The 18,945-nt window shown below is 34.1% G+C and overlaps 1 protein-coding gene across 1 annotated transcript in view; it reads left to right on the forward strand.

The window, feature by feature from the left end:
* Window positions 1-18,945, forward strand: part of LOC113501174 (supervillin-like) — an 87,298-nt gene that overhangs the window by 25,260 nt on the left and 43,093 nt on the right. The gene's annotated exons all lie outside the window — the stretch shown is intronic.

Here is an 18,945-nt window from a genome sequence, read left to right on the forward strand (position 1 = left end):
GTTTTATTTATACGTTTTGTTCAATTTATGTATTGCATATGTAGATTAGGCAAGAATTTGATTGTTATATTCTGACGATAGTTTCACTCCGATTATTTAGAACTATTGAAAAGTTGTTCAACTTCGGAGAAACATTACGAGGCGATTTAATAATAAGACTTTTTTTGTTTGATAACCTTGAAATATTCTGTCAGATTGGGTATTGAAATCACTTTATTTTTAGCACGTATAATCTAAATAGTTTGAATAAATATTTTCAAAAATCTGTCCACTTAAAATCCGGACGTATTTTAAAAGTAGATCCAAATGAAAATTAGCTATTAAATAGCCAATAATCATGACAAAGGAGATGTAAGTACAAGTACATCTTCAGAGTGCTACACTACAACGTGTGGTAACGTCAGTGTATCCATCTACACTTATATTAATTGCGATTCGACGCTCGTTCGTTGGAGTCTCATAGTCTGGCGGAAAGCGGTCAGATGCGTCTCGTTCACTATCAGGTTTCACCGTCTTTTTTATTCCAGGAAGTGTTGTGAGGCAAGAAAGCGTGTATCCCTTATACCGGACATCGCATACGTAATTTGCTACTTTTTCTTTAGGGTCTTCTAGTAACTTTGTCTTTGTGTTTACTCTGTGGATGTATGACTTCAGATAATTCAAGTTGAGCGTTCGTGGGCGACTAGCAATCTGCTGTTAAATCTCTAAAGTTGCACGTTATATCTATACACGATTCATGTGTAATATGGATACGGTAAACTTGGAATGTCACGTCATAAAGAAACGATTGTTCAATATCAACTATTTTATCTCTCTAAACTTGATGTATTACCAAAAATTACTTCGATGCGTCATTGTTTTCATTGCGACGTCACTTGTCGTTCACAATAGTTGCACAGTATGACATTGTGTGCAGTCTCTAGAGCGTGACTCCGCTTCTTTTTCATTTTTTTATAGGGCTAAAATGATTATGTAAATCATAAAATTAAAATTCAAAACGCTGTTCTGTTTGCGGTTTAGAATAATGAAACAATTGTAAACTCATCAGTCTCTGATAACGAAGTTTTGTAATTTTGCCTGTTTGCTTGATCCATTGTCCCGCAATAAGATTAAATGAAACCAGCTGTAGCTCGTAATATTCAAGGCTTTATGTATAAACATTTATTACTTGTTTTATGATTTGAGACTGATTTCTCACACGTTTATCTGTCACGTCGTGCATATAACGAGTAAATAAAAATAATATCACAGAAAATGCGTCCATATTTTTTATATTTTGGTTGGTCGTTCTTGGAATTCTGTTATTTAGGTTTATACCGCAATTTACTATAACAGTAAAAATAAGTTTTATTGTGGTTATATCTCCGAGATGCTTGTAATAGTACACGTAGTAGACTTAGTCACGTCCTCGTTTGCGATTTGCAGAACGATTGTATTTATTAACCTTCGCGTGTCCTGTCTCTAGCTGTATTCTTGTTTCATCTTTATGTTTAAATAATTCACATCTATTGGTATAACGGAATCATTTGTTCCACGTTATTAATCCATCATCATTCGCTATTAATTTGTCAGTCGTTTTTACTTTAGCTCGTGTTTATGTGGTGGCTAAATATGCATCTAGTTCAACACGTTTCTTGAGTATTGATCTTGCTTTGTTTGAAACGGATAGGAGTGCGGTACGAACGTGCGAAACATTGTCAAACACTTTGTCCTTGTTTCCAGCTTTCAGTTTCGTTTCATTATATCCTCGATGCTTTCTTCTCATCTAGACGTGAGACAACTCGTCAAATAGATATTTGATGTTTTATAAATTTATTTTGTATTTTCTCTTTCGATTTCTTTGATATGTCTTTAGGAGTTGTTTCAAAGTTTAGTATAAAGAGTTTTAAAGTATTCATAGTTTCAAGTACCCTAAATACATTTTTGATCACTTCTCCATTCAGCCCTCTTAAGTCCTTAAGTATCTCAATATCTTTAAAGCATCTTACTCATCTCGAGTGCTCCATTAGTGGGTAGGTGTGGTCCAAATTTAGGATAATGAACGTCAGTGTTATTGTCACGGCAATTAACTGTTCGGGCCGGGGTTCGCTTCCGGGCCGACTATTTTCAGTTCGTTGATTGATAGGTGCAGCTAACTCTATGAGGGTTTGCTTCTATTTCAGTTAATGTCGAGCATACTCCAAATAGAACGGGCTGATGTTTTTGGGACACATGTATTAGCTGTTACAAAACTCCGGTATATTTATGGGCGCTTACATCTTATTGAGACATCTTGTGTCTCTGAATAGTGTACTAAAAACAGATATATTGTAATCAACACCGGTCGTTTAGTGGAACGTCAATTAGAAACCGCAGATATTTCATTAATGCACAAGCCAACCATTGATCAGACGGACCTGTTAGTACATAATCAATCAACATTGTGTTTGTTTTTGCAGCATTCGCGTTAATTGGTGCGATAGCCGTGCCATTATAATGTCGTTAATATGTGTGGATAGCTAAGAGAAATGGCTCGGCTCGGCTCACGTGGCCACGCCCATGTTTCATGCGCTCGCGCTGGCTAAATTGTTGTAATAATATAATATCTAGATGCGGCCCTGTTAAGTGGACTGGTTTTGTGCTTGCGTCAGGAATTCTTGGTACTTACCGATCCTGGGTTTATCTTAAATATTTCACTTAGGAATCATAATTGGTGACACAAGTTTTACCATAAATAAGATCTACGTTTCCTGATATTTAGTATCCAATTATTTTCGGATTTCTTAGTGCATCTTCTGGAACTATCACGTCATATCTGCCTCGAAATATTAAGATATTATCAAAACAAAAACTATTCTGTTTACTGATATATATTTTTTTGTGATTTTGTCATAACACATTTACAATAGGTTTTCAAATCGACGATGACTTAATATAGAATTTTGTAGTGAATGTTGTTGATGTTTGGTTTTAGCCTTTTCAACGTGTTTGCTATTATTCTGTATAATAGTTATTCTAGTTTAGAAATTGGTTCATGTAAGACGTGTTTACTTTAATATCCATTAGAGTGTCGGATTTCTGTGTTCTTGGCTTTTAATATAACGCGTAAGTGCATTTTGTTTTTGTTATATTCAATTTACTAGAGTTTGCATTTATCAGAAGTGCTGAGTTCACTTTTTTCTTGGATTAAAACAGTGTATTTTTATAATTTTATAAACAGGCAACGGTTTACTAGGCACTTATTTAAAAATTCCCGATCGAGTTTACCTTTTTAATAAAGGTTAATTACACCGTATTTGATAATAGGGTTAAGACTGTTTTTTTTTTGCTGTTTTTCGCCTCCGAGCTAGTTTTAGTTCGTTTATATTATTGTGAAAATTCGATATCCGACTTTAGTGATTGTTTTATAATTCATGCGTAACATTTGATGTGTGTCACACTTGTACACATAAGAGCCTTGTTTGTACGTCATACAGAATGTCACACTATACTTCATGGTTTTGTGACGTCAAACAGTGTTATACCTAAAGTGTCAATTTATATCGTAATACAGTATGTTTCATTTCGAGAAACGCTTTCAATTTCTATTTAGTTCTGTACGCTAATAACATGACGTCTTTCTCGCCATTGTACAACCTACCAATTTCATTAAGTTTTCGAAATATGCAACAGCAAGGTCTCTCTATTTTAAAATCATCTCTCTCTCAATCGTAAACTGTGTTGTTCTAGTCTACGCTAAAGGCCTTTCAAAAATGTACAATTCTGAACAGATCATACAAATATTTCTATTGTTATAATATTGCGTTGTTCAACTTACAATAGTAAAAATTCTCTTATAGCATGTGATGTATGTGTTGTGTAACGATGCTTATTATTTTATTATTTGTAATGCTAAAGGCATGCGTGTTACCAATGGGAGACTATGAATGACATATAATTATTGGCCTTGCGTGGCCATGACTTTTAATGCAACTTCGCTTTAAATGTTCATCGCAATATAATAAATACGTGATTCTTGTACTTACCGGTCTAATATACTAAGTTTCTTACGATAATGCTTAGCAGTTATGTCTTATCTTATATCTATCTTATTTATGAGTATTGTAGTTACTACAGTTAAAGTTAAGGACTTAAACTAAATAATAAAATAAACAAACATAATTTGTTAAGTAATTATCTGACTGGAGTCTAAAACCTTAAGACAACTTATAAATAATACCTTTCAATAGCTAGACATTGACTCTATTCAAGCATCACGTATCACTAAAAAATATAAAGAAAGTAAACAATTTTATATCCCGTTATAAAAATCAAATTCACGGTACATTATTTCAAAACAAATGCAAATACAACACCCGCAGTTACGTGTAACAAGCTTGCAGTTTACACCAATAGTAACGGTGTCCGTGTGAACGGGGTCAATTAGGGTCATCCGTAATTACCGCCTCTAGAACCGAATACGGGAATACGGTGCAGTTTGTTGTTCCCGCTAATATTAGTGATGCATCGGTGGTAGGGGTGGGTCTAATCGATTGATTTTTTCGATGGAATAAAAATTTTGTTCGTTTAAATATGTCATGTCAACAAAACGTAAAGAAGACACTTTTCTTCAAATTGCCTTAAAACTCTGTTATCGTTTTACATATTACGTTTCATCCAAGATATTTTTTTCGTATCAGTGGTAAACCAACATTACTGAGACAATGCGGCATAGTACATAGTACCTATTACAAACAATTTTTTTTATGGGTAATATGTATTTACTCAAAACACCCGTGATAAATCTGCTAATACCTCTATTATTTAATCGATTATTTGGACCAATCGAGCAGTAGTTTTCGCAATCGATTTCAATCAGAACATCACTATTTACTTAATCCGATTCACTAGCCACTGTACCTACGTGCTTTGATAGCTCAACCTGTTAACATTGCATTTCACTGAAATCTATGATACTACTAAGCAGTGTTAGCAATTTTAATTTCGTTCTGGTTTTATTATGCGCTTCACAGGTTGTAAGGAATATTGAATTTATGACAAACCAAGTATAAAATTTGGTTAAGTTTATCAATTATATTCTTTTCTGTAAATGAAACGGTAAAACTGATTTATAAATCGACCGTGTAATTGAAAGTTTCCTCCATTTTGTTAGAGCTATTCAGGGAGAAAATATGAATCTATTTATTTATAAAAAATCTTTTCATATTCTACAAAGAGTGCTCATAAAAAAGCCAATATCTTTTTTCCACCTTTCTGGCAATAATATCGAACAAAAAACACATCAGATTTACACCACAATATATGTCGCCATCAAATTCCAACAAACTGCCTATTATCGTTCTCCAAAAATAATGAATGTTAAACCTATGAATCATAGCAAACTGTTATCTGATTTGTACACACACCCACAGACCAATCGAATTTGGATACAATAGTACCAATACAAAAACAATCACTTCATTAGAGTCCCACGACGGGCGCCATTAATTAAATCATTCTGTTTCAAAGTTAATTGTACAGACGTCGCTTATGGCCTATGATATCGTATTGCAAATGTTATGAATGAACGCGAAAAGAACTCTCATATGAATGCCTTCGTATTGTCGATCTCATTCGTTAAGCAAAACATTTGAATTGTGCAGTATATTGTATTGTAATCACGTTATATTTTGATGTTGGTATTCATTCGAAAACCATGCTCAGATCAATGGAACAGGTACATATTCAGATACAATTCTCATTATAGAACACATCCTATAATCACCTATCGCGGTTGTTAGAAAGAGATGCCGCTATATACTCTGTAAAGCTCCGTCTTCTTCTATAACTTTAAAAGTTTGTATGAGAGGGTTAGTCCCCCAGTTCCATCATATTCTCTTAAATCATTTACTAGTCATTACTTCCAAGCTAGAGCACAATTCCAATACAAAACATGGAGTTATTTACACAAATACACTTCAACCACAGTTTTATATAAGGAAGTAGGTAATATACATTCCAATTGTATAGATTTGTAATGTTTTTGTGGTGTGATATCAACACGTATGTTCTTAAAACGGGATTCAAATTGCAAGTAAGACTTGAAATTGTGGAAGCGAGATCGGTATACGATGTGTAGTGCTCTCTCGCTTCTACATGATCTGTAGTGCAAGTCTTTTTAACCCTTGATGACGTTGACGTTATATGTTTCAGTTTGTCTGTGTATGGCATCATAGCGAACAAATTGAGCGATTTTAAATTAGTTTCTTTTGTATATAAAGTGAATTATGTGGAAGTGTGCTTAGACATGTTGATAAAAATATCAACATGTCTAAGCACACTTCCACATTCCACAATTGGTGGAGCCGTTTAAAAGTCGTTGGGCCGAAAGATTTGGGTTTTTTTATCTTAAATGGTTCTAGTTTTCTGGGTTTCTATAATTATTCTGTTATCCGCCGGCTATTAGCCGTATATGTCTCAAGAACTGACTAAATGATTACTTTAGCCCTGATTTACACGACTATCTCGAAAATATATTAGGTACCATCAAAGGATTTAGTAGATTAACATTTCTGACTTAGCTATCTATATACGTTAAAATATGTACTCAGTAAAGAAAATTGTGCCTTCAAACGAGTTATTGAGTAAAATATGTTGCAAGTTACATTTGACTAAATATGAATATAAAATAAAAATTAAATATTAACAGAGCGTCTAAAATATTTATCCCTGCCAAATTCGGGAAACGTGCCCAGAAGTCTCGCAGTATTGCCTACAAATAAATTAAGAGCAATCTCCCTTTGTCCGCTACAAATAAATCGAACTATTCCAATTCTCTCATACATGTATTGTGTGCTAGTCGGGGTCAGTACGAATAAACGACGCGCCTTTTGTTTGTCCGTCTGTCTGTGTTTCCGCTGTGAAAGCCGCTTTCACTCAATATAGTTCAGTTATGAGTCTGACAGGTCAAAGGGACAGTGTTGTTCTGTATTTTATGTTTATAGTACCAGGAGAACAGATATGTGAAAACGAACGGTGTTATTCACGATATTTTTGGTTTGTATGTGCTAATTGGTAATGTCCTCGAAACTTGACGTTGTTTTGTTATTACTAGTTGTTGGTATTACTGTAGAATTTGGTCAGATCATGGCATTATTTACTTGTCATGCATTATTTATGTCGTATAATTTAATTAATTCTCAAAAGAATCAAAAAGGGGTTAGTTATTTAGGTAGCCATAATGGTTTGGTAGGTTATATATTGTTTTGAATTTTTTTATAGTGATGGTTATTCTACTGGTCAAACCGTTTCGTTCCTTTTCCCCGTAAAAAATAATTAGTGATATCGGCCGGTCAGTTTCTTTGCTAACGAAGATACATGTAGGTGCGAGAAATATTATTCATTTGCGATACATAGCTTGCAATGACATATCACTCGATATCAAAGCTGTGCGACTTTACAACGTATTGCAACATATTTCATTTCTCACTCAATCTAAATGTGTTTTAAGAAATTCTTGAAACTATCCTTTACTTTGGCTCCAAGTTCAACCACTTAGCACATGTACGTGAAACCTGTGTTTACATCTACCCTGGGTTTAATTGTCACTAGTCATCGCTTTCACGCGTGTTCACTATTAATGGTCTATAAAGTTTATGGTTAATTTCTATTTAAACACAAGTTGTAAATGCATAGATAACTGGTTTCAGTGCATAAAAAATACGTGGCTTATGTGCAATGTTTGAATACTTTCTATATTAATTGATATTCAATTAAATATTATTATGAGATACGAAGTCATCATTATTAACATTATATTTTATTTTAGGATAAATGTCTGATTGGTTTGATACGCATGATATCTTTTGATTGTCAGTTAATTAAATTCTATCAAGGTCGTCTCAAAATCCATTTGTTGGTCAGGAAAGCCAACATATTATATAGACTTTTGTCGTTAAAACCTAACCAATAAAAATAAATATTGACATCCATAAGTCACTAACACTTTCGTGTAGTGTGACGTCGCCCATTATCTTTTGACACCATTCACCGTCTTAATGAGTCATGTTATCCAACACGTTATTGTGTGTTGGTTTTCTATGTATTACCTAATTCGATACTCTGAGTTATGAGAGCGATCTGTTTGATGAGATTTAGTTTTTTGTGTCAATATTTTGCTTGCTTTTTTACTTTACTTCAATCGTTGCTCCATTTTTTTTGATGAGCTTCCGTATTAAGCAATTAAATCGTTGAGTACCTTGCGATCGGACGGCGACACGTCGCCCTCAGTGAGTTTGGCATGGTTGTTCATCAGTCAAGATTGATCCCTTTGAGTATAGTATTAGGAACGAAGTATGTATATTTTAGTAAAAAAGGAAATAGAGCTCGACGTTTTAAGTTATCCTAGATTTTGACACATTTTTTTATATTTATGTAAAGTCACTGATATAGCTGAGTTGCTATTCGTAAAATGTTTACAAGTCTGCCTGTGACGTCACCCGCAAAGCGTATAAATAGTCGAGATTTGGAATCTTAAATAATCCTAAGTAGTAACCGATAAATGCAGTTAGTCGTATTTCTAAAACTACAAACGTTAACAGATATATCGTAAACGTATATAACGGTCTTGTTTGTAAATATTCTTTTGTGTATCTTACATAATAAACACACTTTCCGACTTGCGAAGTATTAATAACATGTGTTGATATCACGGAGATTATGTAATAGAGAGACCTTGAAACGATGATGTCATTATATTAAAATGGTTGTTTAATTTAAAAAGGCTTGCCGTACACGGTTTTAAGATAATTAAGCAATCAGCTGAATAGTTTTGCAGTAATATTTCGTATGTTTTTGGAACAGTCATCATCCTCCTAGCTTTTTCACAACTATTTTTGGGTTCGGTTCTAACTGGATGCTGCTAAGTATCGGTGTTTTGCAAGGAGTGACCGTATCTGACCACCTCAACCCAGTTCAAGACGATACTACTTAGTAAGACTGATTGTCGGACTTGGTGGCTTCTGCCTACCGTTAACGGCTGTTAGAGATGTGTAAATAACTGCCGGGACCCACAATTTAACGTGCTCTCCGAAACACAAATACAATTTAAAACAAATTAAAATTAACATATTCCTTATCACTGTATTATTACAAATAGAATCTATGAAATCTCTTCCATTTTAATACCCATTGCTTCCCGTTAGAACAAGGTACGTGACACCAACAGTATGTCGGTCAAAACGGGCAGAGTTAATTGCAAGCGCCTGTACTAAAGTGTATTCACTTTATTTATATGTACTGTACTCTTATTGCACACGTATGTACTGTGAATATGTAGTCGTTGAAGGAAATTAGCGAGTCGCCCACTTTAGCTAAATGGTAGATACTTTGTTATTATCTGTATCTTACAAAGACCGTTTTTCTTTTGTTTTGTTAGCTCACTTTGTCTAATTAATGCCGTTTTACTAGCCCTTTGCTGGTATTTGCATTATGAAGTAAATAAAATCATTCGTAGTTTTACTTTTTGTAATGAAAATATGTTATAGAAATTGCTGTAGGAACTGAAAACTAATTTAAATTTTAAATTAGTTGTCACTGAATCTGACCGCATTTCATATTTCAAATTTCGTCGTAAATTAGATTTTCTGTTTTGATTTTAAATGATCCTACAAGTTTTCATCGAAATTGTGAAATCAACTTTTAATGATACTGGTAACTGGTGTACCCAATTATCTTTATAAAAGCCTTTACCAACAGTTTGGTTATAAAACAGGTAATACTTATAAACTTAGGTTTCCTATCGAAACCTAAATCAATAAAAGGCCATTCAACTCAAGTGAACGCAAAAACTAGGTTCTATTTAAAGTTGCCTATTTCAGTTTCAATTTAGCGACATTTTTGTGTAGTTACTTCTAAGCTTAACAAAAAATAAACAAGCAAGTGTTTAAGTAATATTTATTTTGTTAATGTTTGCAATTGATTGCAGCTTCAGCGAGTAACAGTTGACAATCTTTGTAATTAAAACCTCTATGTGGGACGGTTTCTGCGTATAGCTTTGCGATATTGTTGGCTGGTATATACGTATAGAGTCTTTATTCATATACCGCCTTTCTCTATAAACGAAGGCCCTAGGATACATGCGTTTATATACTTGAATTGTTTGTAAAGCAATGAAATGGGAATCAATAATCCCTTAGGTTCGTTGCACTAATTTAGTCAACAAATTATAGTATTTGCAAACAACAGTACATGTGATAAAATGTAACAACCTAACTAGCCTGTACTATGCGCTGTTACAGCACATGTAATCAATGTGGGAGCGAGATAGCGCTTTACATTGTATGTTTTGATATCTCACTTCCACATCAACAATAGTACTGGTTAAAGGGTTTATCAACAGTTTATAGAAAGAGCAATTATGTTTCTTTCTCCTTGGTTGAGTACCCAACTGATTTAGTGGCAAATGTTGATGATACTAATAGTCTATTGTTTAGCATAAACACAGCTTATTAACGAGGAGGAAAATACGTAAGGAAAAACATTCCGATTTTTGTTGTTTAGTATAAACTGCAAGAATGATGGGTATATTTGTGAGTATTTCATAAAAATATTAATGACTTGTTGTGAAAGAATTTGTTAATTATTTACCTAGTCCATTAAGATAATCTGTTTTACTTGAATGGTAAACTGTATCAATAATCAGTTTATCTCGGGTCAAAAGTTAACGCTCCCGGCTAACATGTTAACAATGCATAATCGTTGTAATTATGATTGCAATGTTGTAGTAACAGTTTAAAACTTGACATTGAATGAAAGGTCGCGACGTGATACACTCGCACTTGACCGAACTCGCAACGTCAGCCATATCACCTGATGTGAACTAATATAATACTTTCAGAAGTATCATTTCGATAAAAAGGTATGTGATTTAGTACATATTCATTTGTTTTTCTGCGCTTTAAATGAATTATTTAAATCATTTTTATCATCTTTATCACACACAGGTATTAAGACTCTTCTTTTTATCAGCAGCCATGATTAAAATCTATTGAATCTATATTATATTCATTTTTTATAATCTGAAAGAGCTGATCAATTGGAATTCGATGAAAGATAATAAAATGTGGACAACATATGACATTCTATAATACAGACAGCTGTTATTAAAGAAATTTTATTAGTTCCTAAAAATAGAACCCCTTGCTCGCCGACACTTCTAGAAAATCTGGCGATCAGTTGGTTTTCTGATGTATTCATAGTAGGTCTTATAGTGATTCATAATGACGGGAACTTTAGTGTTCTTTCTTTCTCTCAAACCGGTACATGGTCAGGAAAACACACGTTACACTTAACCGACCAATGACTCACATAAGTGTGTTGTGCTAGTCACTAAATTACAAATATCAGATAAGATAGCAATATCCTCGTTTAAAGCCAAGTAAACAAATTGCAAATTATGATAATCATTATCTGATTCTACTGTTTTTATTGCGCACTGTGTGATCCTGTATCCTTGAGATAAACGATTGCCTTTCCAATTATGAGATGCTTATTCGATACCGAATACGTCGTTTGAAACAAAAGAATGCTCAAATGAAAATGAATGCTATATAAACTTGACCTTCTAATCCGTCAACATTTACTTGCCCTTCATTTGATTGCAGAAAGTCTCTCAAATCTAATTCTATCAATCAATGAGACAACATTATGTTCAATCTTGGAACAATGATTAATCCCCGATAGATACTATTTAGCGTCAGTGGACAATTTGATAATAAATCAGTAACTAATTTCCTACTTAACAAACTTAAACTATTATAAAATATATTAGAAACCTATCTCATTATAAATTAATGGCCTTTACAAAGAAACAAGCGAATCGCCGCAATAAATTTCCAGTGCAGAGATAAACTAGCAATAAATAAGGGACTCCTGTTAGCACTTGATGAAGGGCGCATGTGAGACTAATCAGCTGAGTGTCTGACACCTGCTTGCTAGAATTGATTGCCGCGACGCTGTGCGGGCCTTGCCTACGTAATGTGAGAACTTTTTACTTGATTAATATTGAAATAACCAAGGAGGTGTGTTAAGTGTTTTCATTCTTTATTTATTTTGAGATATTTTGTTTAATTGTACTTCCAAAAAGTATGCCAATCAGATAATCAGTAGTTTTATCTTAAAAATTCGAGTATTTATGATGCTCTTGTGGCTGGTAACCCTGCTATACTAAATTATTAAATAATGTTTATCAGCAGTCTAAAACTTATAATGCGAGCTTTTCTTAGTTTGAGATTAGATGGTGTTGTGTGAAAGTTGTTTCATATTATTATTTCGTCTTCTCTACGTAGGTGTCTCTTAACATGGTCGTGTAAACAAAACCTACGTTCGTTACTTTGATGGAATCACATAAACCACGGACGGTGAATTCGTGAGACACGGCGAGGTAACCCTCTTTTCGAATAAGTTAAAGCTTATTCCAAGCGCATTTCATAATAACCTCGTCATGGAATCCGGTATGCACAGTCAAGTGTCTATGTACCTAGGTACCAAGACATTTACCGAGTATTAAGACATCTATCTGCCAATGTAGGTCCCGTAGGTGCCTCATAGAATTGCTAATAGTTGAAAGGTGGGTTACGAAACCGCGTGGGAGTCAACAGGTTGCCATTGCGCAACCAAACCCTTTTATGTTCAAACAGGACCGGTAGTTTCATAATACGTATCGGTATTTTTATTACGAATAGAAGAATGTTTGTCAAGAGAAAGCGTACGTAATCTGACTCCTAATCTAAATATCTTGGATAACTTGGATTTTTAATTAGGCTGCGGTGATAAGCAAATTGTTATGCACAGTTGGTGATTGACAGAATATTTTTACGGTAAATTAATAGATTCGAGTGAGATTGCATACGTATTTGCGATACTTTTTGAGTGACATTATGTGGGGTTTTTGATCTACATGGTGATGATAAGTTGATAGACAAAACGAGTCGAAAAAACGTCTTCTGTTGTAAACGACAAAATATCCAATCCAGTTTTGTGCATCAAAATACCTAGAAACAGTGAACGAGAACTAAGTCTAGCCTAGTTTCTTAACTAATTATGCGAAATAATACAGTATAAGCCTTATTCGTGAGTAAGTGGGTGAACAGAATCGTTCATTATTTGCCACCTGTTTCTATTGATTATTCGCTCATAGATCTTGTCGATAAATTACTTGTAAAGGCGTTTATATCGTGTGAATTACTTTTGAGAACTTTAAGGTCTTGTCAAAGTCTAAGTAGTGGTCTCGCAGGTTCTTTATTCTATAAAATGCCTTACTGCATCAGTAAGTCCTATAGCTATCATGGATTCTACAAACGGAGAATCATCCAAGTTAATTATCGATCGGATGATAAACAGCTGGACGCATAACGATTAATAAACATGACGGTTCGACGCACGCTTATCTTAACTATCGGTATGCCTCAGTAATTATGTTCCAGAGATCTGATATTCATTCCTTCTCATCTGACAAGACTGGCCCTAATACACCCGGGAACAGAGTATCGATGACGGCGAGTACTCGATTTCTAATCGATTAAATAACATCTCAGAATCGCGTTTGCTTGGGTGTTTGGATCGGAACATTGACCATTAGAACGATGACGCAACTTTCAATCAATGAGACAATTAAGGACACGCTATTATATCAAAAGTACTGCAGTCCTTTAGCCAAGGGATTGCGACGTACTCACATTATTATGCACTATCACGGATCTTAACTAAATATTTTAATTTATACAAGCTGTGTTGGTTGAATCGATTTAAAATATGCGTTTGAAAATTTTCTGCTCAGTTTGACCAACACACAATCTCGAACAGCTGTTCAAACGAAACAACATAAAACTATTATTTAACATCTTTAATGTTTCTTTGAAGCTGTTTTAACTGGCTTCGGTAATACGCCATGTTGGCATCGTAGCTGCAGTTTCAAGGCCGCGTTCTCAATACTTATCGGCATAATGATATTATTAATGCTTTGAACTGAACGCGACTGTACCATGGGAGGCAAATGGATTCTGTTATTGATGATCCACCAATGTCGGCCCTACCATCTACTTGGACAAATGGATAGCGTAATTTGATGGACATATATTTGGAATTTGAGAATTACAGTCACGATTCTAATGGGTTTTTAACGAGAATTCAATAGTTTGAATATTTTATTGATATTAAAAATCTTGTTTATGTCTCGCTTCGGCGTTTTGTATGACGGTGTGCTAACTGTTTCTAAGAGATTCTCACGAAACTCAAATATTTATAATAGAGTGATATTTGTTTTTAATCTTGGGAACAGCATCTCCGTAACATATATCAATAGTTTTCTTTGAAAGTTTACATTATTGGCCTCTTAGATAATAGTATGTAAGAATAACATAACGCGTGTGTATGCCTATGACCCGAAGGTCAAGTGACTTTAAGCACAAGGTTATGCCATATCCTGGCGAATATCTCTATTACAAGGTCATGTGTTGACATTTTAAATGTGTATATTAAACTTATGCTCACGTGCAAGTACTCGAACAATTTAAAATCTAGGTTTTTATTAATGCGACATGTTAAATTCAATTACGCTTTTTATCATCTCATTATTACTCTGCTGTCTGTCCCACCGTCTCCCACCAATCCAGGCTGTATTTTAAGAGCTTTGTTAACAATTTTAAGTTTTCATTGATATATTTCTATTGCTACTAGAATAACCGATAATAAACAAAAAAAATAGCTAGGTAAAGATTTCTTCTGCCATAAATTTGTTGGGTGTCCTATTTGTCAGGAACCCTGACTGTCTTAAGTCTTAATCTCACTTCGCAGGTTATAATCGCAAGATCGTGAAATGTCTCTACCATGCTCAAAACTAATTAATTTAACGACGCAATCATTAGGGCCCGATTTCCTTTTACTTTTCCTACGATTTTGTAAGTCCGTGACCTACCGTCACTTTCCAATATGACACAATTGCCGGCAATTAACTGAACCATGAATTCGATTTTACAGCAGCCTGATGGCCAATCGGGTAGGCCTGCTAATCCATTTTGCGGTAGTACGTAGCACGGTCTGCTTGCGGCTATGGCAAAATGGCCGGAAAATGAACGGAATCGCTTCGGAAACGTGCGGTCCACTACACGATTATTGCCGACGGCGCGCGGCGGACGGAGTCAAATTGTATAATAATTTAATTATGTAGACGGGAATATTGACTATGAAATTAATTTTATCAGATGCTCCTTTTCATTGTTTTGTATTACAGTAAAATGGTGGTTGTTGCTGGAGTCACTGTAAAGCAAAGATCTTCCTTGCCTCTTGTGCCACTTCCACGACCATTTATTTTATATCTCAAAGATTTACCTCTATTTTTCTCAGAAAATACGTCAGCATCTTTCAAATCCGAATGTAATCAAAACCGGTTTTATGACAGCCTAATAAATCCAAATCAATTTCTAAATTATAGTGTTTCTAACTCGAACTGATAATTTAATCGTCTCGTATGATTTAGCATACAATCGATTCCATAGGCATTGTAAATACAATCATCGCGCGTCCATAAACATAAACAATATTATCAAGCATAGCAAACGGTTTGCTTAATCATTGTTAGATATGTTCGCGAATGTTTCTTGTTTTCTAAGAATATTACGCTACAGACGATCTTCAAAATAGGCTTAGTAACCGGCCTCACAAAGAAGATGTAAAGGATCTACTTAAGGTTGAAGTAAAATCAACAGCGTCATTGTAGTGTAACAACTATATGCTGCTTACCTCCCAACAAATATGACAGTAAAGAAGACACTCATCGTTATTTATCCCAATCTCTCGTTTTTCGAACTATTTTATGATCACTTCACTAGTTATATTTAAACAATATTAATCTATAATTCTTAGTCCTAAGTCGCCTCATAAATGGCCATTATCTAACTAAAATAAAACAATAACTATGTACCTAATTGTATCATTATTTTCTTTACTTATTGTTGCACTTTTATGTTCCTAGCCAACGTGTAATCTAATAAGTACTACAGTTTTTCCAAGAACGGGTATCTATCACGTGGACGACCAATTTATTTTGGTACGTTTTTATATCTATAATGTTAGTTAATGATCAGACTATAATGTTCTGACCTCAATATTGCGTTTAATTATTCATTTCCTGAAAATCTTGGACGAAAGAAATCTTTACTTTAAGACCACAGCTTTTTGAAAGTCTTGTACTTTCAAAATTAAAATATGATTGTTGTTTTACCAAATAATATTATATTCTTTGTTTATGTTGATAATAGGAAAGAAAAAAATTAAGGAAATTTATAATGTTGCGAGAGAAGAACACTTTAAGCTTCTTATTATTCTCGCATTTACTTCATGATTTATTATTTCATCGACAAAATGTCGTACCATAAATGTCGAGATGCAATCTATAGAACAAAATTGACGTTGATTTATTGATCGAGAAGTTATTGGCAGTGATTGTATCGGCCTAGACCAGTGAATCCCAATATATACTGATTGGCCACCGGGCGTCATGGTCAACTTAACAAGAAATACCAAAATGAATTACTGCAAAAATTGTTGCCATTATTCGTCTGAAAAAAGAATCGAATCTTTTTGTTTCGAATTGGATCACAAAAAAGCAGTTCACGGCCCCTGATATTAAACTTTATAAGACAAAAGAAAAGGCTACGTGCTTCTGTCTCTAACCTTACAAACAATGTGCCTGCACAATTTCTGCGTGACTTCCTACGGAGATTGGCCGAGTAAGGTCAATACGGTATTTGGTATGATCTGAGAGCCTACCACTATAAAATCAAGACTGTCGCTATTGTGAGAGCGAGAAAGCGTTCTACACGGTGTATAGCGGCATCCCTCTTACACAACAGCAATGATTTTAGTTGGAAGTGCCGGTGGTACGCGCTCTGTCTAAGCAATGAGGCCTTGCTCTGATATTATACGCCTTTGTTTACCTTATTACACAGGATTCCGATGATGCTGTACTTATTTTCTTTGTGGGTGTATCAGTGGAGTGAAATAAAGAGAATTACGTTTAAGATTTGTTTGATTTGATCTTTGAATGTTACGATTTTCATTTCACAATGCATTTTGGATTTTTGATGCTTTTAATGCTTCTTTATTGAACGATTTTCTCCTTTAGCTTTTTTTCTATGAATACATAAGTATGTTAAACATTGTCACGATATTTTTTACTCTTAGCAACAATGTTATCCAACGATACAATCACAGAGAACTGTCTATCAACCAACAGCGCATAAAAAGTAAAAGCGCAACGATTAAATAATCATACTATTTAACTCTTTATAAAATACTCTACTTGATCAACAATTTCTCCTGTAATTACATACGTACATATGCGGGTGTCATTAGTCAGACTCGGTTTGATGGTGTCGTTTAGCAAGCATGGCATAGCACGGCTTCAGTGCCGTGAAACCTGCACAGTGCATCGTGCAACGAGAGATGATTAGTCAGTTGCGAAAATTGTTGATTCGCTTTTGTTGAGTGAGCGAGTATTTTTTGTTTAGGTATGGTATTTTTATGTAGTGTATGTTTCTTGCTGATAGATAGGATTAAGTGAAAAAGTTTGTTAGATCGTCTTTTTGCATGTTTGATATTCTATTTAAAAATCTTGAAGTTGAACGAAGTTTAGATTGCAGTGATAACGAAGTTGTAAAGATCACTACGCCAGACCTACTGAGAGCGATGTGTCATGGGTGTGATCCCCGCACAGAACAAGCGTTTGTGTGATCTTAGAATGCTTGTTCTAAGTTAAGGTGTTTTTGTGCATGTGACTACAATGTTTGTGAATCCTCACGATAATATCTTTAGTGTGGGAGTAGTATAAAAAGGCAGTCCTACAATGATTATTTGTACATTGCCATACTTTACCTGATCCAGGATAAATATTGATTGTATTAATTAACCTCTTCATGCGTAATTATGTCAATATATCATTAAGTTATTAATATAATTTTCCTGTTACATGTTATAATTGTATAAACATATCGTTAACGTGATAAGAAAATACTCAGGCATTAATCACAGTATTATACGTTATTTCCCACATAAATTGATAAATTAAACAAATCCTTAATTGTTTGAAAATGTCAACATAGAGTATTTTTTGCATTTTTTTAGCAAGTCAGATAATCCCAAACATGGGCGGTTTTTTTTTTATTTTGAAAGAAAAATTGTTTTTATTAATTACTCATTACATAATATTAATATCTTCAGCATCGGTTTTTGATTCCGGTACGCGGAAGGTAACTCTCATGATCGTGATGCGTATGCGCCGGTTCATAACTAATGTTTTGTTTTGCTTCTTGCAGGTACGTTCCCGACGGTATGGGGCTTCATACGTTTATACTGAATCTCAGGTATAGTACTAGTTTTATTAAGATAATAGTTACATTTAATATTGAAATAATCCTAGACAAAGAGAAGCGGAAAAAACGATCAAGAAAGATAAAAATAGAAACAGTTACTATAAGGTTTTGTTTGCTTTTTTTAACAACTAAGTATGTAAAAATGCCTAAGATATACTTTTTATTTTTGTTTTATTCAGCAACTACGAAAATAAACACAGGCATCTTTATTTCTGCAAATGAAAAGCTAGTCTCTTTTAAAATATGGTTTCCGCATGAATTGATAGAAAAGAAAATTCTCAAGTTAAAAGAACTGCAAACTCTTTCGTAAACAGATTTTATTTCTCAAGCCTCCGCCGTCTTGCATTCGTGATCAAGTCGCGAACTTGGAAAAATCTCGTCTAGCACAAGACCGGATCTATAATTATTTTACGATAAAAATGTTTTCTCAACCTACAATGTCATTTGCATAATCTAAAGAGGTCTCAGGCATTGGTATCTGCTATAGACTCTTTATAAGTAGATGATTTTATCAATTGATAACCAAATTTTTGCTTAATAACTGATTCATTTAAGGCAT

The sequence above is a fragment of the Trichoplusia ni genome, chromosome 15 (assembly GCF_003590095.1).
Source record: "Trichoplusia ni isolate ovarian cell line Hi5 chromosome 15, tn1, whole genome shotgun sequence".
Taxonomy (NCBI): domain Eukaryota; kingdom Metazoa; phylum Arthropoda; class Insecta; order Lepidoptera; family Noctuidae; genus Trichoplusia; species Trichoplusia ni.